The 27,034-nt window shown below is 46.1% G+C and overlaps 1 protein-coding gene and 1 pseudogene across 1 annotated transcript in view; both read left to right on the top strand.

The window, feature by feature from the left end:
* Positions 1-27,034, top strand: part of LOC115463701 — a 750,344-nt pseudogene that overhangs the window by 403,651 nt on the left and 319,659 nt on the right.
* Positions 1-27,034, top strand: part of LOC115463714 (zinc finger protein 398-like) — a 338,371-nt gene that overhangs the window by 13,312 nt on the left and 298,025 nt on the right. The gene's annotated exons all lie outside the window — the stretch shown is intronic.

Raw genomic sequence — 27,034 nt, 5'->3', positions numbered from 1 at the left:
TTGTCTGCTGAGCCCTCCAAAACCCATTTCCCCCAACTATACAGCACCACAATAGCCCTTATGGATGAAGGTGGCACCTATATATGGGTACAGTAGGGTTTTGGTGAGTTTTGAAGGGCTCACTACTACTGCTACTTAACATTTCTAGAGCGCTACTAGGGTTACGCAGCGCTGTACAGTTTAACAAAGAAGGACAGTCCCTGCTCGAAGGAGCTTACAATCTAAAGGACGAAATGTAAAGTTGGGGCAGTCAAGATTTCCTGAATAGAGGTGTAGTGGTTAGGTGCCGAAGGCTCACAGTTTCAACCACAAGTGTAACAGTTAGGGGGAGGTGTGGGCCTTGGGACCACCTGTCTACGTTGCACTGCACTGACCACTAGACTCCTCCAGGGACTTGCATGCTGCTCTAATAGAACTGGCTATAACATCTGAGGCTGGTATGTAATATTTTAATTCACATTTTTAGGGAATGGCAGGGAAGAGCAGAGAAAGAATTTACCTCTCAGACTTCTTGCTGAGAACTTCTATGTAAGGACATGACATCTGTGCTGTAGTCGACTATACTGTGCAATGTGTGCCCAGATGTCAGAGAAGATTATAATTTAAATGTCATTCTCCTATTTATTAACAGGTTATTCAATTGTTAATCCTGATGTTATATTCAAGGTTAAAAAGGAAGATGAGAAATATTTCACTCAACATTTTGAGTGTGAAGGCAACAAAAACCCAAATGACCCCACAAAGAGTAAGTAAATGTTTTGGATTTAAAGAGCTCTGCATTTTCAGTTCTCATGAGATGGGTCATTCACATCCAATATTTGGAGACTTAAGATCCATTTCTTAATTTAATATTATCTGATCCTTGGTAAAACCTTCTTGACATGTTTTCTAATAACAGGCCTTCCGATTATAACGTCTGTGTTCTCACTGAATGTTAAACAAGAGGATGATCTCCCCTTCTTGGATCAAGCTGAATCAGCGATGTCTGAACAGACTCACCCTTCTGTAACAAGTGAGTATAAAATTCCCACTGCACATCTTTATTAAGGTCAGCCAGGACCATTTAAGGAAATTAGTACTGGTGGGATAAGAGGCTGTCATCATCCTCTCTTTCTCGTACTGTCTGTTTCCTAACTTTGGCTGTAGTAGGCTGCCTGTGGAGATGGAGGAGGCATATGATGGAGGTGGGTGTCTTGGGGGAGACTTAGGCCTTGTATTCTCGTCCTCTGCCCCTTAGGAGGGGAAAACACTTCAGCCTGCTTGGCTGGTATAAGAGAGACAATCAGACTTAGATTAGGCGCAACCAAGCAAAGTCTTTATTGGTATTTCTCTAAGTGAGAACAAAAATGATTGTTCCCTCTGGAGCAATTTGTTATGCAGGAAGCAAAACACTTAGGCTGAGCTACAAGGCTGCTCAGTTTGACTTTCTCATTCTGCACTTATATATATAAATTTTTTGTTACATTTGTACCCCACGCTTTCCCACTCATGGCAGGCTGAATGCGGCTTAGGTACTTATTTGTACCTGGGGCAGTGGAGGGTTAAGTGACTTGCCCTGTGACATGTTTCATTTCTTCTAAAATATGTGATTCTTCTTATTCTTACTTATTGTACATAAAAGGTTATTTCCTGTTCCTGTTTTCTTCATTATACTTAAAAGGTTTTTTCTTTCATTCTTACCAACCTCTCCTGTTCCAGTATATGTGCACACTATGTTCTCATTGGCCATTTCCTTATCCCCTACACTTGATCCCTTCATGCAGCAAGAGTAAACAAATTGCATGACATACCTGGCTCCTTCTTCCCTAAATACATATTTGTGGAGAAAACATCTCCTTATTTGGAGGGTCCTCGGCCTCACTCACCATCAAAGGTTATATCAGTTTTTATCTGCCATATATGGGTCATATAGCTTCAGTTCCTCATGAATTTCTCCTTCTCATGTCATTTACTAGAAGTGCACAACACTTGCTATTTGCAAAGAAATGAAACTTATGATACAAGCAACAATAGGAAGAAACAAAACTTATGCCCATTACAGCAGATCTGAGTGTTTGCAAACCAAGCAGAGGAAGGAATATACAGCCTGAAAAATCCTTCATCCCAGAATGTCAAGGGTTTGAGAAATCTGTATTGTTGAATGGACTGGTGGGAATGGAGAGGCTTGCTCATAGTGGCAGGGGAACAAGACTGATGAGAGCGGTAAGGTTTGACTTAGCCATGGACTTTTTATATTGCATGTGGGTTATTGTATCTCTCTCCCAGACCTGCCCGTGGTTCCCTCTCAAGCCCCCCTCCTCTCCTGAGTACCTTTGACCCTGTACTACCAGCGAAAGCTGTATTCAAAGGATGCCTGTGGCCTGCACCAGGCGTTTCCCTCTAACCTGGCCCACCCTTCTAAAAACAGGAAGTTGTGTCAGAAGGGGCAGGATGGGAAAAGGTACGGTTCAGTCCTCAGGCAACCTTTGAGTACACCTGCTGTTGGTGCTGCTGCGCCAAAGACTTGCTTGCTTTGCAGAAGGTACACTGGGCCGGAGTGTTGGGGGGATTTGAGAGGGAGCCATGGGCAGGTCCAGGAGGGGAAGAAGAGAGGGAGGGAGAAAGCGGGCAGCTTAATCATGATTCAATTTTTAAATTGCGATTACTAATTAATTTTGCAGTGTTAATCGGATTAATGTGCAGCCCTGGAAAAAACAGCTCTTAAGCGAAGGTCCTTTGGACTGGGAAATTTTAATAGTAATGGCTTCCTAGGTGTAATATTTCATATGCTAGAATTGATTGGTTTACCATCATCAGTCACTTCGATGATGGTAAACCAATCAATTCTAGCATATGAAATATTAAAAATCATAATGTACCATTTAAACTGAATGCAAGCTTCCACCAGGCGCAAATGCAATGTTTGCAAGATGTGTGTAATTCTCTCATTTTTATGAGCCCATAAAATTAATCAAGCTGCCTATTCCAAATTCAGTACAATCTCAGTTATCCGATCTTTACTGATCTGACCATCCAGCATATCTGAGGCCCCCCCCCCCCCCCCCAGTGATGTTACGCACCTTCTCTTTCTGTTTTCCGAACCTGGGACCTTACTTTTGCCGCTGTTGTAAGCCGATGCTGCTTTTACTGCCTTTGTTCTGCATTGTTCGTGTGGTTACCATTATTTTTCGTAGTATCCGACTTTTCATTTTGCTGACAACGGGTCGGTTCCATTTAGGTTGGATAATCGAAGGCGCGGTAGGGCTATTGCGTGAGTTTTGTAAACATCCTATACTGCACTGGGTCCAATAAGCAAGGGGGCATATTGTGGTTTGGGTGGGACTAGGGAGGGCCCAAAATTAGAACTTCCTATAGCAATTACCGAATGAGAAGAAACTTCCAAGTCTAAAAAGGACGTTTTTATTTAGACCTGTTTGAATCATGGTAGGTCGGATAATCGAGACTTTACTGCACTTTGCACTTTTCAATAAAAATTTAGAGCAGCCTAAATATATACTGTTAAAATAATCCAACTGACCTAGAATGAACCTCTGCATAACAATTCGGAAAGCTATTGGATCTAAACAGTTGTAGGGAGCTGGGTAGCTCCCCTGGTAGCCCTTACCTGGCTACCCTTAGAAGGGAGGTGTTTGGGGATAAACATAACAAAATCAGGTATACAACATTGGTAATTTTATTGTATGGCAAAAAGAATATCATAGATAATACAATAAATGTAAGGTACGTACAGTACAGGAGAAGAATCTGGCAAAGACAATGAAATAATATTGTTAGCTGAGGGGAAAGACCTTTCTCAGATACTGGCTGCAAAGCACTGCTCAGGGACTGCGTCAGGTACTTTCCCAAAGTTGTCTTGTGCAGTTCATACTTATATACATAGGTTATCTTAGAATAGTGTAAACACATGCTTCCCACTGCAATTCCATTCCCAGCATAGAAAGGATGTGCTTTTGCTACATCAGCAGGAAACTAATCAGGCTACAGAAACATAAGGATGTCAGATATATCTATCATGCCCTGGTAAACGTGGAGGGGCATAATCGAACGGCGCCGGCCAAATAGATGGCTGGCCATCTTCAGGGCCGGCTCCGCAAAGGGGCGGAGCCAACCGTATTTTCGATTGGGGTCGGCTAAATCGATCGCCGGGTTTAGAGGAGATAGCCGGCTTCGTTTTTCAGCCATAATGAAATCCGGGCCCGGCCATCTCAAACCCGGCAAAATGCAAGGCATTTGGTCGTGGGAGGAGCCAGCATTTGTAGTGCACTGGCCCCCCTCACATACCAGGACACCAACCGGGCTCCCTAGGGGGCACTTCTAGAAATTAAAAGAAAATAATAAAAATAGCTCCCAGGTGCATAGCTCCCTTACCTTGGGTACTGAGCCCCCCAAAACCCACTCCCCACAACTCTACACCATTACCATAGCCCTAAGGGGTGAAGGGGGGCACTTACATGTGGGTACAGTGGGTTTTGGGGGGGGGGGGTGGGCCTGGGTCCACCTGCCTGAAGTGCACTGCACCCACTAAATACTGCTCCAGGGACCTGCATATTGCTGTCTGGGAGCTGGGTATGACATTTCAGGCTGGCATACAGGCTGGCAAAAAACTTTTTTTTATTTTGGGTGGGAGGGGGTTGGTGACCACTGTGGGAGTAAGGGGAGGTGATCCCCGATTCCCTCCGGTGGTCATCTGGTCAATTGGGGCACTTTTTTGTGACTTGGACCTAAAAATAAATGGACCAAGTGCAGCCAGCGAAATGCTCGTCTGAGCCAGCCATCTTTTTTCCATTATGGAGTGAAGCCGACCATCTCGTAACCACGCCCCCGCCCCGCCTTCTGTACCCTCCCTTGAAGGTTGGCCGGCCCCGCGACGAAAAGCAGCTGGGGCCGGCCAAAATCGGCTTTCGATTATACCGATTTGGCCGGGATCAGGAGATCGCCGGCCATCTCCCGATTTGTGTCTGAAGATGGCCGGCGATCTCTTTCGAAAATAAGCTCAGTTGTCTGTATAGCAGATGGTGGTATCATGTGTGTCACTACATATCCTCATGGGAGCTGGGTGAGGCCAGCTGCAATGAGTTATATGTACTGACTTGCTTAGGCTATCAGATTGTGTACGTACAAGGTCATGAATAGTTCAGGGTCCTTGCACAGTATTGTTAACTGTACAGGTATTATGGTGGAGGACTATCACAGTTTTTAATCATCCTCAATTTTCTCATCATAAATGTCTTTTTCACCAAAGCATTTATCTGCCTTTCTGGGCTTAAAGTGCTTGTGAAAATCACTCCCAGTATTTTCAGACTAGTCTCGTATGTAAAATCTAGATACGAGGGTGGGGGGCATTTCTGGCAGTAAATGACAATGCATCCACATTGGCACACACTGCTCGACTACCGCTGGGTTAGCTTGTGAGCCCTTACTGCCTTCTAAATACCGCACTGCATGATAGCCTAGACGTCCAAGGAAGCAGGTTTAAGTCCAGATGTTGATCTTTTTCCCCTTCTAAAATTTGGAAATATACATTTATTGTTTGGGGCCTACCCTAGTCCCACCACTTCCCTTGCCAGATGCACATTTTTCAGTGTTAGCCATGTATATCCCAGCTTTGTAAAATCGGGCTGGTGTGCTAATAAGCTAATTAACTAATAATTACTCTGATAGAATTAGTGGCTAGTCTCGTCTGTTTGGAATATAATTTTGCCCTAAAATGGTCCGAAAACAAAGAAAAGGGTTCTCATGGAGGTTTTGCTGGCAGTAAGAGAATAATGCCAGACCTTGGAAATATAGATGGATAAGAAAGACAACTAACCTTACCCTGTAGGCTGCCTGGAAATGCCCTTTGGCTCCTTCTGTGTGGCAGGTCTCTCCTTTTCCTCTTGGACTCCAAGCTGAATTGCCAGCCGGCTCCTGAACAAGGCTCTATATATAGACTGCCTGTTCCACTGTGTCTTCAGTCTGTGTTGGTTGTGGAAGGCCATCAGCAATGAAGCTGAAATGCACACAGCTCTTAACTGCAACTCTCTTAGTTGAAGCTAAGATACTACCCAGTACTGGTTCTTATTCAATACGGCACATATTCTTAGCTCAGTTCCTTTATGAGCACGGAGTTAGCTCCTCAGCAATACTCAGAGAGACTGCATATTGGCTACTAAAATAACAACTGTCAAGGAGAAAGGTGTCTGTCTCTCAGTGTAACAGGCTAACTGCCTGTGTAGCTCTTGTCTGTCTCCTTCAGTAGACTCCCCTTGTGGACTTGATATAATGGACATCATGTCACACGTAGAACAGTTCTCTGCTTGATTGAGTTGGGCAGATAAAGACTGCATGCATAAAGTGTGCACGTGGGCAGTATGGTAAAGCTAGGATCACTGAGCTAATCAGATGGTAATTGCATGGGTGTAGTTTGGTCATTTCATTGGGGGGGGGGGGGTGGCTTGGCTTATTAGAATATTCATTTGCATATATACATATTCATTATGGTTCTTCAAAAAACACACACCCCAGACTAAAACACTGAATTTAATGCCAGTATATCAAAGCAATGAAGTTTTTGTTTTGTTTTTTTAACTGAAATGAGCCAGCACCAAGGGGAATTTCTGTCATCATGCCCCTCACTTTCACACAAATTAGCAAGGGGAGAATGTACTTTCCCTAGGCCTGACACAGCACCATCTCTGTTCACTTTCTCCAAATCCCAGCTCTTTCTCCTTCCTTATCAGCAACTCTCCATACTATGCCACATAGATAGAAAAAATACCCCCTCCCCCAAACACCAGTATACCTGCTACTGGGAAACTGGAACAATCCAGACTGTTACATATTCCTGTACAGACACTACATGCTAGCAGGCCCACCGAGAGACGGGGCCGGGCCCGGGACAAGGCCGCCCCTGGGCCCTGCCCCCCCTGCCCCCCCCACCAGGTTGTCGCAGGCCCCCGGGAATTTTGTCCCCCCCTGTCCTCCCCTCTCAGCGGCCCTGCATGCTAGCAGAATCCTTCACCTAAGTTGCACATGCAGAACATGGACAGACCCTCACATGATACAAAATAGGGAAAAGAGGGAGAGTAGTGGAAGGATCTTCCAACATAGGACATTATCATGCAGATAATTGCCCATAAAGCCTCTTGAACAATTTACCTACATAAGTACATAAGTACATAAGTAGTGCCATACTGGGAAAGACCAAAGGTCCATCTAGCCCAGCATCCTGTCACCGACAGTGGCCAATCCAGGTCAAGGGCACCTGGCACGCTCCCCAAACGTAAAAACATTCCAGACAAGTTGTACCTAAAAATGAGGAATTTTTCCAGTCCATTTAATAGCGGTCTATGGACTTGTCCTTTAGGAATCTATCTAACCCCTTTTTAAACTCCGTCAAGCTAACCGCCCGTACCACGTTCTCCGGCAATGAATTCCAGAGTCTAATTACACGTTGGGTGAAGAAAAATTTTCTCCGATTCGTTTTAAATTTACCACACTGTAGCTTCAACTCATGCCCTCTAGTCCTAGTATTTTTGGATAGCGTGAACAGTCGCTTCACATCCACCCGATCCATTCCACTCATTATTTTATACACTTCTATCATATCTCCCCTCAGCCGTCTCTTCTCCAAGCTGAAAAGCCCTAGCCTTCTCAGCCTCTCTTCATAGGAAAGTCGTCCCATCCCCACTATCATTTTCGTCGCCCTTCGCTGTACCTTTTCCAATTCTACTATATCTTTTTTGAGATACGGAGACCAGTACTGAACACAATACTCCAGGTGCGGTCGCACCATGGAGCGATACAACGGCATTATAACATCCGCACACCTGGACTCCATACCCTTCTTAATAACACCCAACATTCTATTCGCTTTCCTAGCCGCAGCAGCACACTGAGCAGAAGGTTTCAGCGTATCATCGACGCCGACACCCAGATCCCTTTCTTGATCCGTAACTCCTAACGCGGAACCTTGCAAGACGTAGCTATAATTCGGGTTCCTCTTACCCACATGCATCACTTTGCACTTGTCAACATTGAACTTCATCTGCCACTTGCACGCCCATTCTCCCAGTCTCGCAAGGTCCTCCTGTAATCGTTCACATTCCTCCTGCGACTTGACGACCCTGAATAATTTTGTGTCATCGGCGAATTTAATTACCTCACTAGTTATTCCCATCTCTAGGTCATTTATAAATACATTAAAAAGCAACGGACCCAGCACAGACCCCTGCGGGACCCCACTAACTACCCTCCTCCACTGAGAATACTGGCCACGCAATCCTACTCTCTGCTTCCTATCTTTCAACCAGTTCTTAATCCATAATAATACCCTACCTCCGATTCCATGACTCTGCAATTTCTTCAGGAGTCTTTCGTGCGGCACTTTGTCAAACGCCTTCTGAAAATCCAGATATACAATATCAACCGGCTCCCCATTGTCCACATGTTTGCTTACCCCCTCAAAAAAATGCATTAGATTGGTGAGGCAAGACTTCCCTTCACTAAATCCGTGCTGACTTTGTCTCATCAGTCCATGTTTTTGTATATGCTCTGCAATTTTATTCTTAATAATAGCCTCCACCATCTTGCCCGGCACCGACGTCAGACTCACCGGTCTATAATTTCCCGGATCTCCTCTGGAACCCTTCTTAAAAATCGGAGTAACATTGGCTACCCTCCAGTCTTCCGGTATTACACTCGATTTTAGGGACAGATTGCATATTTCTAACAGTAGCTCCGCAAGTTCATTTTTTAGTTCTATTAATACTCTGGGATGAATACCATCAGGTCCCGGTGATTTACTACTCTTCAGCTTGCTGAACTGACCCATTACATCCTCCAAGGTTACAGAGAATTTGTTTAGTTTCTCCGATTCCCCCGCTTCAAATATTCTTTCCGGCACCGGTGTCCCCCCCAAATCCTCCTCGGTGAAGACCGAAGCAAAGAATTCGTTTAATTTCTCCGCTACGGCTTTGTCCTCCTTGATCGCCCCTTTAACACCATTTTCGTCCAGCGGCCCAACCGACTCTTTGGCCGGTTTCCTGCTTTTAATGTATCTAAAAAAGTTTTTACTATGTATTTTTGCTTCCAACGCTAATTTCTTCTCAAAGTCCTTTTTTGCCCTCCTTATCTCCGCTTTGCATTTGGCTTGGCATTCCTTATGATCTATCCTGTTACTTTCAGTTGGTTCTCTTCTCCACTTACCTGTGTGTTAATGTCCTATGTTAAAAGACCCTTCCACTACTCTTCCTCTTTTCCCTGCTAGACTATTCATAGTGGTCATCTGTTCCTCCACCTCAGTGGTTTTTACCACTATACAAAACAGGGAACCACAGAAAAACTGAAAGAGATCTCCCTCAAGAGAGGCAGACTCTGTAAGCAGTGTAAACACTGGTAAAAGAGAAACAGAAATGTATTTTCTCCTGCACTCTGCAAAATACAAAAAAAGAAAAGATGTACATTTCACAAACAGGCACATTTCAGTCCGTAAAAAGTATTAAATAAAAATATTTTTTTTGTACCTTTGTTGTCCGAGCACTTTATTTTTCTAATTGGGCTGGTCCCAGTCTCTTTTCCACTTTTCCATCATCATGTCAGTCTTCTCTAAATTCTTTTCCACGTTGGCATTTCCATTTCTTCTCTTTCTTTTTTCCTTCCTTTCCTTCTCTACATCTGTCTGGCAGTGACCTTTCATGTCATGTCCTCCCCCCCCCCCCCCTTATTTGTGTTTATCCTCCTTTCTCTCACCTTAGTCTCTGTTGATCTTCTCATCTATCTACTAGCTTTTATCATTGCTCCCTCTGTCTGTCACTTATCCAGTCTCCTAAACCCCTATTTTTCCCCATCTTTCACCCACTTCCTTAGCCCCTATTCCCATCCTCTTAGCTCTCATCTACCCACCACTGGATCTCATCACCCTATCAGTCCCCAATGCCATCCCTGCCTCTCTTTCATTCCCTTGCTTCCAAGGCCATTCATATATCTCTTACCCTGTACCCCATGCCCTTCCTTCCTCTCACCCCTTGCAAGATCCCCCCCCCCTCCCTTCAAGGTACGTTCTGTCTCTCCCTCCCTCCTTCCTTCCCTCCAAGGTCTGGTGTTGCTTTCCATAGGCGCCCCGTATAAGAGGCTGGGAGAGGCTAAGCCTCCCCAGCCCAATCGTGGACTTCCCTTGGCTGCTGCCTTCACAAACGCAGCGCTTTTGCCAGGCAGCTCTCCCTCCTTCCTTCCCGCTCTCGGCTCTCCGACCGGCAGCCCTCCCCCCCCGCGCGCGAGCGTTTTAACCTTTTATTTTATGTGGCAGCGATATCAGTGAAGAAAAAGGCACTACAGGCTCGCCTGCAGCTTCTCCCTTCTCTCTTCAGACAGTGTCCCGCCTTCTGCGATGATGCATTTCCTGTTTCCGCGAGGGCGGGACACTGTGTGAAGAGAGAATGGAGAAGCTGGAGGCGAGCCTGTAGTGCCTTTTTCTTCATTGACGTTGATGCCACGGAGAGTAAAAAGATTAATTTTTTCTGTGTGTTGTCAGACAGTTATGGAGGTAAGCTCTGCCCCCTTTAGCCTCCCCAAACAGTTGGGCCACCGACCTCCTATGTTGCTTTCCCTCCCTCTCCCCATCCAGAAGTTCTGGTGTTTCCCTCCCTCCCCACAAGGTCCTGTGTCGCTTTCCCTTCCTCCCCCCTATCAAATTCGGTGTCGCTCTCCCAATCTTCCTCCCCCCCCCCCCCCCACATGGTTGTTGTCACTCTCCCTCCCTCTCCCACAAGGTCCGGTGTCACCTGCCCTTTCCCCTTCCCTCCAAGTCCAGTGTCGCACGACCTCCCTCCCCCCCCCCCCCCCCACCGCCGCCAGGTCCTGTCACGCACTGTCCCTCCCCCCTGCATGCTCCAGTTTCAATCCTCCACTTCTCCGCTCTGCTTCCGCTGCAGGCTTTCCATCATCTGGGCTGCCGGCAGTGTTACAATGTAAGGACGCAGCCTGTTTTTGCATGGACCGGAAGCCTTCTCTCTATTGCGAATTCCTGTTTCCACATAGGCAGGTCGCTCATTGCAGAGAGAAGGCTTCCAGGCCATGCAAAGGCAGGCACCGTGCTTACATTGCTAACACTGCCAGCAGCCCAGAAGATGAAAAGGCTGCAGCGGGAGAAGGGTGGAGAGGAGAAGGAGTGACACCAGAGCTTGCAGGAAGTAGAGAGAGAGATGCCTCCATGCAAGCTGTTTGGGGGGCACTGCCCCCACCTCGCCTCCCCCCAAACTACGCCCATGGGTAATTGTCATAAGCTGGTCATAAGAATGCCTTGGTGATAGTCCTCCTTTTCAGAGCCGGTACTGCTGGCGCCCTGGATGATCAGCAAAGATTACCACATACCAGTGTCAGTGTAAATCACATTCCTGCAGCTTCACTCCAGAGAGAGAAAACAAAGATGTCCCTTGGAATGTCAGTGTCCAGTGCTGCAGGACGTTTTGTAACAACTATGACAGTATTGTCCTAAAAAGATAGTTCTTGGCCTAGTCAGTATGGTTCATAGGCCTCAGTTTGGCAGTACAGGCCTTTATACATAAAAATAGGTATGGGCAATATATCCAGTGGTGTGCTGGAGCCGGTTGTTAAATTTTTAAAGCTCTTGCGATCCAGTTCTGGCAGGCGAACTGGCTCCTAGTGGTGACGCAACTCGGCGGTGAGGTAAGCATGGCAGGAGTGCGCCACAAGCCATGCTTACCTCACCTCCCGCCACTCTTGGGGGGGTTTAAATCTTTGATTTACCTCCGTCGCAGCAGCTGCAGTCAAAGCCCGTCTCTAGTCTTCCCTTCATTCCCGTCAGTGTCCCGCTTTCTTCTGACGTCATTTCCTCTTTCTGCGAGGGGCGGGACACTGACAGAAAACGAAGGGAAGGCTAGAGACGGGCTTTCACTGTGGCTGCTGCGACGGAGGTAAATCAAAGTTTTAAACCCCCCAGGACGGCAGGAGCAAAAAGAGGTATGTTGGGTGGGGGGGCAGAACAGGCCGGACAGGTGGACATGGGAGCAGGAGGGCAGGGGAGAGAGGAGCATCGAATGGATATGGATGGGAAGACAGGGCCCAGGGAGAGAGGAGAAATTGCTGGACATGGAGGGGAGGGCAGGGGAGAGAGAGGACAGCTGCTGGATATGGATGGATGGCGGGGAGCAGGGGAGAGAGGAAAATTGCTGAATATGGATGGATAGAGGGCAGGGGAGAGTACAGTTGCTGTACATGGGTGGATAGATGGATGGAGGGCAGGGGAGAGGAAAGTTGCTGGACATGGGTGGATGGAGGGGAGGCCAGGGGAGAGGAGGGCAAGGGAGAAAGAGGAGAGTTTTTCAGGACATGGATGGAGGGGAGGGAAGACAGGAAGGAGATGCACATGGATGGAGGGGAAGGGAGAGAGAGAAGACATGCTGCACATGGATGGAGGGGAGGGAAAAGAGAGGAAGTGAGATGAACATGAATGGAGGGGAGAAAGGAGAAATGCTGTACATGGATGGAGGAGAGGGAAGAGAGAGAGAAGAAATGCTGGACATGGAGAGAAGAGAGAGGAAGGAGATGAGATGAAGGAAAAGGAAGAGAGGAGAAAAACTGCACATGGATGGAGAAAATAGGAAGAACCTGGATCCACTGGACAGTCAAGTCTGCAGAGGACCAGAAATGAAGAAGAAAGAGGAAAGAAAAGAAAGAAATGGAAAGGAAGCCCTGGAAATGGAGTCAAGGGAACAGATAGAGAGCAGCAGAATCAGATACTGGGCCAGCATGATCAAAAAAGCAAAGTCACCAGACAGCAAAGGTAGAAAAAATTATTTTCATTATAGTGTTTAGAATATGTCCACTTTGAGAATACATCTGCTATCATATTTTGCAGTATATAGCAACAGGTTTCTTTCTGTTTTTCTGGTATTGTGCTGCATGCACAGTTTAACTTCTTAGGATTTCAGGTTAATTTTTGAAGAATTTGAATAGAGGCTATCTCTGTTCTGTACGTATGACTGCAAGGCCAAGTGTCTGAATAGGGATCTGTTTGTTAGGTTCTGAGATTTTGATAACACATTGTTCAGAGTTGGCAAGACTGTCTGTTCTCCTAATTCCTGGTCTGTATGCTAATTTGGTTTGTGCCATTTTGGATATACTGCAGAGATTTTTTTTTTCCTGGGTAAGGGCTTCTAAAACAGACATCATGTTATGAGAATCAGGTTCTCAACATTAAAAGTTTATATTTATTTACTTATTTATGGCATTTTATCCCACATTAAACATGAATTAGATTGGAACCTGGGAGCATTTAATTTTTTTTCCTGGACAGAGTAATGCATTGCCGTCCTCCCCCCCCCCCCCCCCCCCCCCCAGGCTCTCTCCCTGGCTATAGCCAGCTCTGAAATTTTTTTTTGGGGGGGGGGGGGCGCAGAGGTGGACCGGGGAGAGAGCCTGTTGTTAAACATTTACCAGCACACCACTGACTATATCCAAATACAGGGACTTAGATGTTTAAGCAATATAAATGTCTAAATTCTGGTTTATATACGTAGACCAAAATAGCATTTTATCCAGCCAGCCAGCTCTCTTAATGGCCAGATAGGTCAGTAAGTCTTGCAACTTATCAGGATTCAGTTTAAAGACAGATAAACAACCATAGACTTGAAATGAAATGTCCCATGAGAGAGGCCTCTGGATTTGTGATGTGCATTAACAGGTCATCTGTGAATGAAGCAAACTTGAGTTCTATGCTACCCATCTTTATCCCATTGATGCTCTGAGCTCTCTAATTGGGATGCTAACATCAAGACAAAGAACAGAAGAGAGAGTGGGCAAACCTCTCATGTTCCCTGCTGAAGATTAAAGCCCTCTGTAGTCACCCCATTAATTAATACTGCTCCCAGGGATTATAATATAAGAATCGTAATGTGCTTAGAAAGCTCCCTCATAGCCCAAAATGTAGCATCACTAAAAACATATACTACCAGTTAATTCTGTCAAATGTATTTTCAGCATCAAAACTTATGAGCAGGATGGGAAATTTCTCCTATGATCAGTGGACCAGAGACGCTAGAATTTTGCAAAAATTAACCACTATAGCGCTTATTTTCAAAGCAATGGACATCTCAAATTTGCCCCCCCAAAATGTGCATCTCCCCAAAACGTCCACATTGCAATTTTGTAATGGCAGAAAGCAGGAAGCCAGCAAAAGAATCGTTTGGGCCGCTGGATGACCAAGGGGTAAAAGGGGCGATCAAGGAAGACAAAGACGTAGCGGAGAGACTGAATAATTCTTTGCTTCGGTCTTCACCGAGGAAGATTTGGGTGGGATACCGGTGTCGGAAATGGTATTTCAAGCGGACGAGTCGGAGAAACTTACTGACTTCACGGTAAACCTGGAGGATGTAATGGGGCAGTTCGGCAAACTGAAGAGTAGCAAATCTCCTGGACCGGATGGTATTCATCCTAGAGTACTGATAGAACTGAAAAAACGAGCTTGCGGAGCTACTGCTAGTGATATGCAACTTATCCTTAAAATCGAGCGTGGTACCGGAAGATTGGAAGGTGGCCAATGTAACGCCCATTTTTAAAAAGGCTCCAGGGGAGATCCGGGAAATTATAGACCGGTGAGTCTGACGTCGGTGCCGGGAAAAATGGTAGAGGCTATTATTAAAAACAAAATTACGACTTCTGGTGGAGCCGTGCGGCAAGATGGCCGCGGTCTAAGAGAGCTCCGCTACACCGCTGACGGGTCCTCTATCCCTCCGCTCTCTGGACCCCCTCCGCAACAATCTGACGTTGCCCAAAGCTCACCAGAACAAGTGGGTACCTCCGGAGGTCTCTTTGTACACCCGGTAGTACAAGCGCAGCCGATGGCCGCGATACCGCGATCAGACCCAAAATGGCGGCCGGAGGCTCAGCGTGTAAGAAGGCGGAGAGTCAACAGCGCAGATGACCAGCGTGTGGAGTAAGAACTTTGGGGTTTGATTTAAGGGAGCTGGAGAAGAAATAGCATGGCGGATAACGGGGGAGCACGGCTATTGGCACTTTCTTCTACCTTACCCACACCCCCCCCCCCCCCCATCGGCGAAAGAGCAAAGACCGGGGCACTGAAAACATCGAGCTGCCAGAGCTAAACTCGCAATATCAGGGCCAGGAACATTCAAGCATGCATTAAAGTAAAAATCAGGCACTGTCTGCATCAGCATACATAATTCAGGAGTGGGTGCCGTGGCAGCGCAATTTAACCTTTCAACAGAGTCTGCAACTGCCAGCGGAGAAGAAAAAGAGCCATTATTAATGCTATAAGAGAGATTTAAAGTTATCAATGCTCAAATAAGACTCTGGCACTCAATTGTAGAATTTAAACAACTCATTTATACATTACTACAGGGGTGCGCTGATAACCTATTGGCAGTGGGTCTCTCCACCAACGGGCTGAAAGAAAGTTTGGGAGGGGCTCGGGCCCACAGTCTGGTAGCAGTGGGAGAATTGGCTCCCAAAACTCGTGGAAAATTGATGGACGTGGGCCTATGGGAACCTGCTCTAGCATACTACTGCAATAACATAGAAAAAGTGCCCGCATCACAAGACCAGACGCGCAGAATTCAGGCAAAAGATATAATACCCTCTGTATGGGAGCAATTTCTGAGGCCCAAGTTAACAGGAACAACCCGAAGCGGGACCAAATACGATAAAGGGAAAAGTTCCCCATCATCCACAGGGGCCAAGATGGCAGAAGGGAAGCTTGAAAAAACTTGGGGATTTTTCTGAAAAACAACTAGCACAGATTACCATGGCGGTTAGTGCCGCACTTAACCCAAGGTTTGATCTACTTGAACGTCAAATGAGCAGCTTAGAAGCTACCATGGCAGACACGGTGAGACGGGTGGGAGAGGCGGAAAGCAGAATCTCAGCGGTGGAAGACACAGGGAACACGAAGTGTCCAGATGTCACCCGTCTGATGGAACAACTTAAAGCACAGCAAGATAAGATTGAGGATATGGAGAACAGAGCACGGAGATGCAATTTGCGAATTGTTGGCCTGCCAGAAGCAATCCCTGAGAAATCACTGGGGCACCTGTTGGAAACAATGGCTTAAAAAAGAATTGGCCCTGTCAGACAGCTATGGAGAAACTGTGTATAGAAAGGGCTCATAGACCTTGGTCGCTGGCAGCAAGGGCAACAACGGCCCAGACTGGTGATTATTAAAGTTCACAATTACCTACACAAAGAGGAAATTATGAGGGGCTTCAGACTGAAAAGGGACACCTTAAAATATGATGGGACCCCGATTAAAATCTTTCAGGATTACTCGGCCGGAGTACAAGAGCAATGACGCCGGTTCCACCCCACTTTGTACAACGCTGGTAAATAGGAAAACACGGTTTATGCTGATCTACCCGGCGGTTTTGAAGATCCAACATGAAAACCGATGGCGTTCTTTCCACCTCGGTCCCAGAGGCCCAACAGTTTATAGATTCTGAACTGTTTGCACCAGCTGATGCACCTCCATGATCGCATCCCCCAAAAGACTCATGTTGGAGTAAAAGACCTTGCCTTACTTACAGTCTTCAAAGAGGGCGGTGGATGATGCAAGCATGCAAGTTATGATATTTTTGTTAATGCAACGTGGATTAAGAACTGTTATGTTAAAATGTTCCGAGTGTATTAACAGCTGATTAGAGGGTTTCCCGGCCGGGCTATTAAGGTGGATTACACAGATATCCTGGGGAAAAGGGGGGGGAACTCCCTTTTTCGGGTTGGGGGAGTGTGGGGATAACGGGGGGGGGGGGGGGGAATCGTACAGCGGTATTACATCAGTAGGAAAGGAGAGAAGTTAAGGGTAAAGATAGAGGGAAGGGTTTCATATCAGAGAGGGGTAATGGGTGGGGGGGGGGGGGGGGTCTAGAGGGGATTTATTATCTAGGGTGGGAGGGTTCCAGGTAAAATGGTTTGGGTTTCCAACTCAGGGCAAACAAATGAACGAAACGTGTGTGCTGCCTGTGGCTGATAGAGTGAGTGCAAATGTGCAACAAGCACAGCTGCTGGGGAGGGGCTGGGACCCGGTTGGCTGAGTTTTTCAGGTGTACTATTATGGAAGTAGTAAGCCTAAGCGATAACACATTGTAAAATAGTCACCTGGAATGTTGGGAGGCATTTCGTCTCCCATTAAAAGGAAAAAGATACTAGCACATCTAAAGCATCTCAGTGCGGATATTGCATGTCACAGGAAACGAAATTGACGGCTGCAGAGCATGAAAACTAAAACAGGGCTGGGTGGGTCAGGTGATTCACGCATCCTCAGATGGGCGGAGGGGAGGAGTAGTAATCTGTGTCCACCGGCAACTGGCTTGCACGGTGGAGACGGTTCTGCAAGATCCCAATGGGCGATTCATATTGATTAAAATGTGGTTGCAGGGGAGGGAACTATACCTGTTAAACGTATATGCCCCCACTCCCCCGGATGACTCCTTCTTTCCCAGGTTGTCACGGCAGTTGCTCCCTTATGAAAGTAAACATCTGGTGATAGCTGGGGACATGAATGTGCTGATGGATCCAAAGATTGACTATTCTGGGGAGGGACACGGGGGGAAGGAGAACCGGAAGGGGTTTAGAATGTTAAAAGAATTTAGCAACTCACTCTCTGTAATAGATGCAAGGCGGAATCTGCACCCGGATTCAAGAGAATACCACACATCGGTCCAGAGCACACGGGACTTGGGGTAGAATAGATTATATGTTTTACCTCTCCAGCATTATTCACTTGGTCCGAGACACCAAAATTGAAGAAATACTGATATCTGACCATAGCCCTGTCTGGTTGAGCTGGAGGCGCCAGGAAGCTTTCAGCCGACCAGACGGTGGAGGTTCCCTAACTATTTAGTAAAAGATAAGTCTTTAAAAAAATTCCTGGTTAAAAAGTGGGAAGAATATGAATCGTTTTAACAGAGAACACAAGTCTAACCCCCAATTGTTTTGGTGTACTGGTAAGGCGGTTCTCCGAGGGGACCTGATTGCCTTTGTTGCAACTAAGCGGAAAAAGAACACAGCTAGCCTCTTGCATCTGAACAGACACTGCAGAAGGCTAGACGCCGTTATATGGAGCGGCAAACCACAGCTAATAGGGAAGCCTACTTATCTGTTCAGGCAGCTGTAAATTCACTGTTGCATGAAAGAGTATTAAAAATAGGATTTTTCAGAAGTATAGGTTCCACAGATTTGGAAACAGAGCAGGGGGTATGTTGGCTCGAATAGTTCGGAGCGGGAAGGGGGCAGAACCATATCGGCTCTGAAAGAAAAGGCGGGAGGCCTTACTAATAGCCCAGATAGGATTCTCCAAATACTCCAGGAACATTTTACACAACTATACACCGCGGAACATTCGGTTGGGAGGCACAAATGAATGATTTTCTCAGAAGGGCTGGAATGCCAAAGCTTGGAGAGTTAGATATAGCAAGCCTAGAAGCCCCCATTCAGCCCAAAGAGTTAATGGAGGCTATAAAAGGGTTGAAGTCATTCTCGGCACCAGGGGTGGATGGGTATTCAGGAGAATTTTATAAAATGCTACATCCCAATTGATACGGCCACTTTTGAATATCATCAAGCGTTGATACAAGAAGGGAAATTTCCATTATACGAAAACACTGCATGCATATCACTATTGTTGAAGCCTGGGAAAGTTGTCGAAGAGCCAGAATCCTACAGGCCTATTTCGTTAATTAATGTTGATATTAAGCTTTTAGCAAAGATTCTGGCTACACGACTCAGCAAGTGTTTACCCAGTGTGATTGAACCGGCACAAGTGGGATTTATCCCCAAAAAGGCATTCTGTCGTGCATATTCGGAGAATATTACTTGCAATGGCCCAGTGTCGGTTCAATGAGACGCCCGGGATTTTGGTGAGACCTCGATGCCACTAAAGCTTTGACAGGGTAGGGTGGGACTTTTTGTTTTATATGTTGGATTGGATAGGACTCCCTGCTGGCATAAGACAAGCAATTGAGGCTTTTATATACCGGCATGGAAGCGCATATAACAGCTAATGGGGGGCTCTCGCCAGGGTTTCGGATAGGTAGGGGAACGCGGCAGGGTTGCCCCTTGTCCCCACTCCTGTTTGACTTAACGCTAGAGCCACTCTACTGCGCCTTTTAAATTCTGACCCTAGAATCAGTGGAGTGCAGTTGGGGAGGAGCAAGAAGTCCGGGCTTTGGCTTATTGCCGACGACGTCCTCATTGGTGCTGACCAACCACGGGAGTCAATTTGAGGCAGCCTTGACACTGATTGAGGATATGGGCTGCTGTCGGGATTTGACCTCACCTCTCTAAATCTTGTGCGATGCCCATGAATACGGGTACTGAACCATATTGGCAAGGGGAGGCCCCTCTTAGGTGGGAGACAACAAAAATGAGGTATCTGGGGGTGTACATTCCTAGTGACAGGTCCACTATGTATAGAGATAATATAGCCCCATTGATTAGAGATGACTAAAAGCAAATTGATGATGTGGGAGGGAGCTGCCACTTACTATATGGGTAGAATAGCACTATTCAATATGGTGGTTGCTCCCAGGTGGCTATATGTTTTTCAACAATTACCACTCTTCTTGAAGCACAAAGATGACAAGCAGTTACAGCGCCTAATACAAACATTCTGTGGCAGGGGAAGAAACCCAGAATACCTTATAACCAGATAACGGCCCCAAGGGAAGGGGGTGGTATGGGGCTTTTAAACATCAAATTTTTGGCGATCGCGAGTTCCATGCGACATATAAATGATTGGTATCGGAGGACATCTGATTTCTCCGTCACGTCGGTGGAGACCTCGGTGTTTTCAGATATACATTTCAGTCATTTGCTCCACTCCGGTGCCCCGCTGCCCACTGCAGCATTTCAGAGGCACCCATTATTAAAATCTCTTAGGGACACTTGGAGGTGGGTGTGTAGACGTTATCATTTCTCCCCCCGCGTGTCCCCTTGGCTGTCAATATGTGATAACCCAGCATTTCCCCCAGGTCAGGGGTCAGTACATTTAGCAGTTGGGCAAAAAAGGGGATCATATATCTGGCACATATAGTTCAGAAGAGGGACGAATTCATGCATACTCAGAGCTCCAAGCCAGGCACGGGATTCCTCGACACATCGCTTTGCATATTGCCAGTTGAGCCATTATGTAGCCTCACTAGAGTGGACAGATCTTACGGAGGATGTGGTGGAGGTTCTCTCAGAAGAGTTTACTCTGGGAGCACAGCTCTCGGTGCCGTTGAAATTCCATCACCAACAACTTAAAGACACCACAGCAGAGTTAGATTTCAGGCGGCTAGCACAGGAATGGTCAGGGGATCTGGGCTGTACATACTGAGGAGGAATGTAGGTCATATCTGAAATCTATTTACAAACAGCGGCTTTCCATTCCGCAGAGGGAGCGGCTATATAGGTGGCTGCTTAGAACGCATATATCTCCGCAGAGAGCACAGAAGGCGGGGTTCACTGCAGCAGGTACATGCCCAAAATGTAACCAGAGTGCGGCATCTCTAGGCCACATGTTCTGGAGTTGTCCTTATGTGGATCGGTTCTGGAAACAAGTTATAAGGGGGATAGACCAACTATGGTATTGTACCCTCGTGTTGGAACCTTTAATTTTATTTAATATCTTTAAGTATACTGCAGACCCCCCAGAAGGTTTCAAGGCATTTGCAAAGGTAGCAATCTATTTTGGAATAACTACCATATTGCAATTCTGGAGAGCGAAGGAAATACCCCCACTGCAGATATGGCGCTCGCAATTAGTGAGGCAAATGAGAATAGATAGGTGTGGAGTGCCGGATTTGGAAAGCCCTGCGGGCCTCAGGTTTAGGGCACAGTGGGAGCCACTTTGGGTCACACTCACAACCAAAGCGCGTAGTTTATTGCTGAATTTTTGACCCTTCCTAGATGCTCTTTTGACCCGTCACTAGGCGGGGAACTTGTTGATAGTGATGCTATTATGTAGTTCTCTCTGACAAATAGGACCTCTGGTTTAAACTATATCACTTTGGCAGTCCTTTAGGTATATGGGATGATGTGACAGGCACCACCGCATTTGATATTGGTGAGAGACCTGAACAATACATGTCGCTGAAGTTGTAGGGAACACAGGGGGGGATTGGGCAGAGGGTGGGACTGGGGGGATAGGAGGATAGGCTCTGGTAGGGAGGGGGAGGGAGGGGGAGAAAATATAAATGATGTATTGTAATTCTTGTGTTGAGCATATGGTGTTAGATGACAACCTTTAGAATGTAACTTCTTTGGCAAGTATCTGTTCAATTGTCAATCTTTTATTAATAAAAATGATTTAAACTAAAAACAAAATTACAGAGCACATCCAAGGACATGGATTACTGAGACCAAGTCAGCATGGCTTTTGTGTGGGGAAATCTTGCCTGACCAATTTACTTCAATTCTTTGAAGGAGTGAACAAACATGTGGACAAAGGGGAGTCGGTTGATATTGTGTATCTGGATTTTCAAAAGGCGTTTGACAAGGTACCTCATGAAAGGCTACAGAGGAAATTGGAGGGTCATGGGATAGGAGGAAATGTCCTATTGTGGATTAAAAACTGGTTGAAGGATAGGAAACAGAGAGTGGGGTTAAATGGGCAGTATTCACAATGGAGAAGGGTAGTTAGAGGGGTTCCTCAGGGGTCCGTGCTAGGACCGCTGCTTTTTAATATATTTATAAATGATTTAGAGATGGGAGTAACTAGCGAGGTAATTAAATTTGCTGATGACACAAAGTTATTCAAAGTCGTTAAATCGCGACAGGATTGTGAAAAATTACAAGAGGACCTTACGAGACTGGGCGGCTAAATGGCAGATGATGTTTAATGTGAGCAAGTGCAAGGTGATGCATGTGGGAAAAAAGAACCCGAATTATAGCTACGTCATGCAAGGTTCCACGTTAGGAGTTACGGACCAAGAAAGGGATCTGGGTGTCGTCGTCGATAACACACTGAAACCTTCTGCTCAGTGTGCTGCTGCGGCTAAGAAAGCAAATAGAATGTTGGGTATTATTAGGAAAGGTATGGAAAACAGGTGTGAGGATGTTATAATGCCGTTGTATCGCTCCATGGTGCGACTGCACCTTGAGTATTGTGTTCAATTCTGGTCGCCGCATCTCAAGAAAGATATAGTAGAATTGGAAAAGGTGCAGCGAAGGGCGACTAAAATGATAGCGGGGATGGGACGACTTCCCTATGAAGAAAGACTAAGGAGGCTAGGGCTATACAGCTTGGAGAAGAGACGGCTGAGGGGAGACATGATAGAGGTATATAAAATAATGAGTGGAATGGAACAGGTGGATGTGAAGCGTCTGTTCACGCTTTCCAAAAATACTAGGACTAGGGGGCATGCGATGAAACTACAGTGTAGTAAATTTAAAACAAATCAGAGAAAATTTTTCTTCACCCAACGTGTAATTAAACTCTGGAATTCGTTGCCGGAGAAAGTGGTGAAGGCGGTTAGCTTAGCAGAGTTTAAAAGGGGTTGGATGGATTCCTAAAGGACAAGTCCATAAACCGCTACTAAACGGACTTGGAAAAATCCAAAATTCCAGGAATAACATGTATATGTTTGTACGTTTGGGAAGCTTGCCAGGTGCCCTTGGCCTGGATTGGCCGCTGTCGTGGACAGGATGCTGGGCTCGATGGACCCTTGGTCTTTTCCCAATATGGCATTACTTATGTACTTATGTACTTATGAATATCCTATACTGCACTGCGTCCAATAAGCAAGGGGGCATATTGTGGGCTGGGTTTGGGCAGGACTAGGGAGGGCCCAACTTAGAACTTCCAACAGCAATTACCGAATGAGAAGAAACTTCCATGTTTAAGAAGGACGTTTTTATTTAGACCTATTTGAATCATGATAGGGTATAAAAAGGTGCTCTGATTGAGCAGCTTATCCACTGGAGAGATTAAGGCATTACCCCTCATAAACCTCCCAGTGGTTAATGTCCCCCTCCCTCACCCCTGAAAGTGACACCAGAAAGGGAAGCCAGACTCCTTGACAAAATCAGGTATTATGGACATGTAACATTTGAACATCACATTCCGGCTCAATGAAGTCAACTATTTCCAATATCTAGCAGCCGATAATAACCTATGAATACATTGACTACATGTGTCAGCAGGGCCGTGCCAACACGGTAAGCGGGGTAAGCACCGCAGGGGGGCGCCTGCCTTCAAGGGCGCCGCTGCGGTGCTGCCCCGCCATACCGCCCAGCCAACATCCTCGCAACCAGCCTTAAAAAAAGAATCGGTGAAGGTGAAGCGCCTCGAGTCGCGTCTGCAGCTCTCTCTGCCCTGCTCTGCGCTGCTGCAGCTGTAAAGTGATTTGCGCATCAGCGCTTCCTTCACTGTGTCCCGCCCTCTGATGTAACTTCCTATTTCTGCAAGGGCGGGACACAGAAGGAAGGGCCGACGAGCAAATCGCTTTACAGCTGCAGCAGTGCAGAGCAGGCAGAGAGAGCTGCAGACGCGACCTGAGGGAGAATCTTATGACAACATACCCCTTTTTCAGTTTTTTTTTTTTTTTTTAAGCGGTCAAGAGCGACTGAAGCAGCTTGTGGATAGTGATGAAGGGAAATGGTGAGACAGCTCCACCAGTAAAATTCCTGAGTACTCCTCCATTTACAAAACATATGAAAGCTGTGACCAGTGCTTAGCCTTCAGGCTTCATCTTGCCGGAAGATGGGTGAGGGCTGGAAGTACAATGGGTCTTATTCCTGTGTGTTTCACAGCCTGGAATATCACTTTGCGTTGCACAACCAGTTTTAAAATGTGTTTTCAGCTTATACAGAAGAGTTTGAAGGGCAGTACATCAGGTATTAAAGTAAACATTTGTGGAATTTGGTTCAGCTCTGCTCTTTCTAAGACCATATTGATACCCTGTTGGTAAATCAGAAGTGAAGTGTATGTTTTTTTTTTTTTTTTTTTTTGTTGGGGGGGGGGGGGGGGGTGATTATTGGCAAAGCAAGCATTAGCTCAGTTACATCTAGTAAGACAGATTCATTATTTTCTGTCCATGCAAACGTTTAAAAGGATTCTGGTGATGTCAAAATCCAGAGGAACCCAGAGATGGAAATGTTTCTTTGCTTCAGATAGTATTACTACTATTTACTATTTAACAGAACAAGCTGACTTTAAGTTCTTTAAACACAGAAACGGAGAAAATTGAAGGCAGACAGACTCTATGGCCTATCCAGTCTATCCATTTATGCCATCTACTATACTCTCCTATGTGCTTGTCCATGCTTTCTTCACCACCTCCACTGGAAGGCTGTTCCAAGCATCCGCCACCGTTTCTATAAACAAGTATTTCCTCGGGTTACTCCAGAGTCTGAACCCTTTCACATTCATCCAATGCCCCCTCATTCCAGAGCTTCCTTTCAATTGAAAGACTTGCCTCCTGTGCATTTATGCCACAGAAGCATTTAAATGTTAAACAAACATCTATCATATTCTATTTCCTGCCTTTCTTCCAAGGTAGACATATTAGGTCTGTGCCCATATGCTTTATGACGAAGACCACTGACCATTTTAGTGGAAGATGTGGGCTTGGGCTGGAACTAGGGCAGGTGGGATAATTTGGCTGGAACTGGGGGCTGAAAAGAAGGGGCAGCGAGAGGGAGGGCAGACCCTGGATGGATGGGAGAGGGAGGGCAAATGGTGGATTGAAGGGGCAGAGAGAGAGGCAGTGGATGGAAGGGATGGCAGAGAGGGCAGACATTGGATGGCAGAGAGAGAGAGAGCGAAGACAGATGCTGAATGGAAGGAAGACGGTGAAAAAAAGATGAGGAAAGCAGAACCAGAGACAACAAACTGTAAATAAAATATATATTTTTATTTTTTTGCTTTAGGATAAAGTAGTATTGTAGATGTGTTAATAAATGTTTATAAATAGAACATGTAAATAAGGTAATCTTTTTATTGGACAAATTTTAATAAATTTGACTAACTTTCGAGGAACAAAACCCCCTTCCTCAGGCCAGGATAGGATACTGTAACAGCACTATACTGTATTGACCTGAGGAAGGATGTTTTGGCCTCTGAAAGCTAAATGTATTAGTCCAATAAAATGGTATTTTTTATGTTTTATATTTGTTTTATTTCTATTTGTTAATTTGTAAAGTGGTGATTGGTATTTGTTAGTTTTTTTCAAATTTACATCTGCTGTCTTTATATTTTGCACAGTACTAGGGGACATTTTCTGTTTCTGTGGTGTTGCATTGTATGCAGAGTCTGTCATCTTGGGGGTTCAGTTTAATTTTTGTCTAATAGAAAGTTTATGATTACTTATTCTGTAGTGGATTAGGGTGTATCTGTGTTGTGAAAAAGACATGGCTTTCAGTTGGCATTGACTGTGCAGGATCGATGATCTGTACTATTCTGTCTGGTTTCATTTTACAATAGGTGAATGATGTTCTAGTGCTCATTTTAGTGTTTAAGATGCTTTCCTTTTCCTTGTGTGACTTGTAGAAATTATTGCTTATGGTATGGTAGAATTGCTCTATATGTCCTGAGTGTTTTGTATTCTCGGCATGCCTAGTACTAGAAGGTAGAAAAAATCATTTTATTTTCATTATAGTGTTTGGAATATGTCCACTTTGATAATCAGGTGCTCAACGTTAAAAGTTTATATTTATTTACTTATTTATGGTATTTTATGCTAGACGGGGGGGGGGGGGGGGGCGCCAACTGATAGTCTGCAGGGGGGCACCACAGACCCTAGGCACAGCCCTGTGTGTCAGCTAACAAACCTTATGAACACAGCAGCAAGCATGTCTGAAGGGTCAGTGCAGTGGATTGTAACCCAGGGGACCCAGGTTCAAATTCCACTTCAATCTTTTTTTTAACCTTTAAATTGTGAGCCCTCCAGAAAGCGAATGCTACATACCTGTAGAAGGTATTCTCCGAGGACAGCAGGCTGATTGTTCTCACTGATGGGTGACGTCCACGGCAGCCCCTCCAATCGGAATCTTCACTAGCAAAGTCATTTGCTAGCCCTCGCGCGCACCGCGCATGCGCGGCCGTCTTCCCGCCCGAAACCGGCTCGAGCCGGCCAGTCTCATATGTAGCAAGACAAGAGTAGGGAAGACACAACTCCAAAGGGGAGGCGGGCGGGTTTTGTGAGAACAATCAGCCTGCTGTCCTCGGAGAATACCTTCTACAGGTATGTAGCATTCGCTTTCTCCGAGGACAAGCAGGCTGCTTGTTCTCACTGATGGGGTATCCCTAGCCCCCAGGCTCACTCAAACAAACCATGGTCAATTGGGCCTCGCAACGGCGAGGACATAACTGAGATTGACCTAAAAAAATTTACCAACTAACTGAGAGTGTAGCCTGGAACAGAACAACAGGGCCCTCGGGGGGTGGAGTTGGATCCTAAAGCCCAAACAGGTTCTGAAGAACTGACTGCCCGAACCGACTGTCGCGTCGGGTATCCTGCTGCAGGCAGTAATGAGATGTGAATGTGGACAGATGACCACGTCGCAGCTTTGCAAATTTCTTCAATGGAGGCTGACTTCAAGTGGGCTACCGACGCAGCCATGGCTCTAACATTATGAGCTGTGACATGACCCTCAAGAGTCAGCCCGCCTGGCGTAAGTGAAGAAATGCAATCTGCTAACCAATTGGATATGGTGCGTTTCCCACAGCCACTCCCCTCCTATTGGGATCAAAAGAAACAACAATTGGGCGGACTGTCTGTTGGGCTGTGTCCGCTCCAGATAGAAGGCCAATGCTCTCTTGCAGTCCAATGTGTGCAGCTGACGTTCAGCAGGGTAGGAATGAGGACGGGGAAAGAATGTTGGCAAGACAATTGACTGGTTCAGATGGAACTCCGACACAACCTTTGGCAAGAACTTAGGGTGAGTGCGGAGGACTACTCTGTTATGAAATTTGGTGTAAGGGGCCTGGGCTACCAGGGCCTGGAGCTCACTGACTCTACAAGCTGAAGTAACTGCCACCAAGAAAATGACCTTCCAGGTCAAGTACTTCAGATGGCAGGAATTCAGTGGCTCAAAAGGAGGT

This window comes from Microcaecilia unicolor, chromosome 2, assembly GCF_901765095.1.
Source record: "Microcaecilia unicolor chromosome 2, aMicUni1.1, whole genome shotgun sequence".
In the NCBI taxonomy this organism is placed as follows: Eukaryota; Metazoa; Chordata; class Amphibia; order Gymnophiona; family Siphonopidae; genus Microcaecilia; species Microcaecilia unicolor.
The sequence above is the reverse complement of the archived record's forward strand: the minus strand, read 5'-3'. Positions and strand labels throughout refer to the sequence as shown.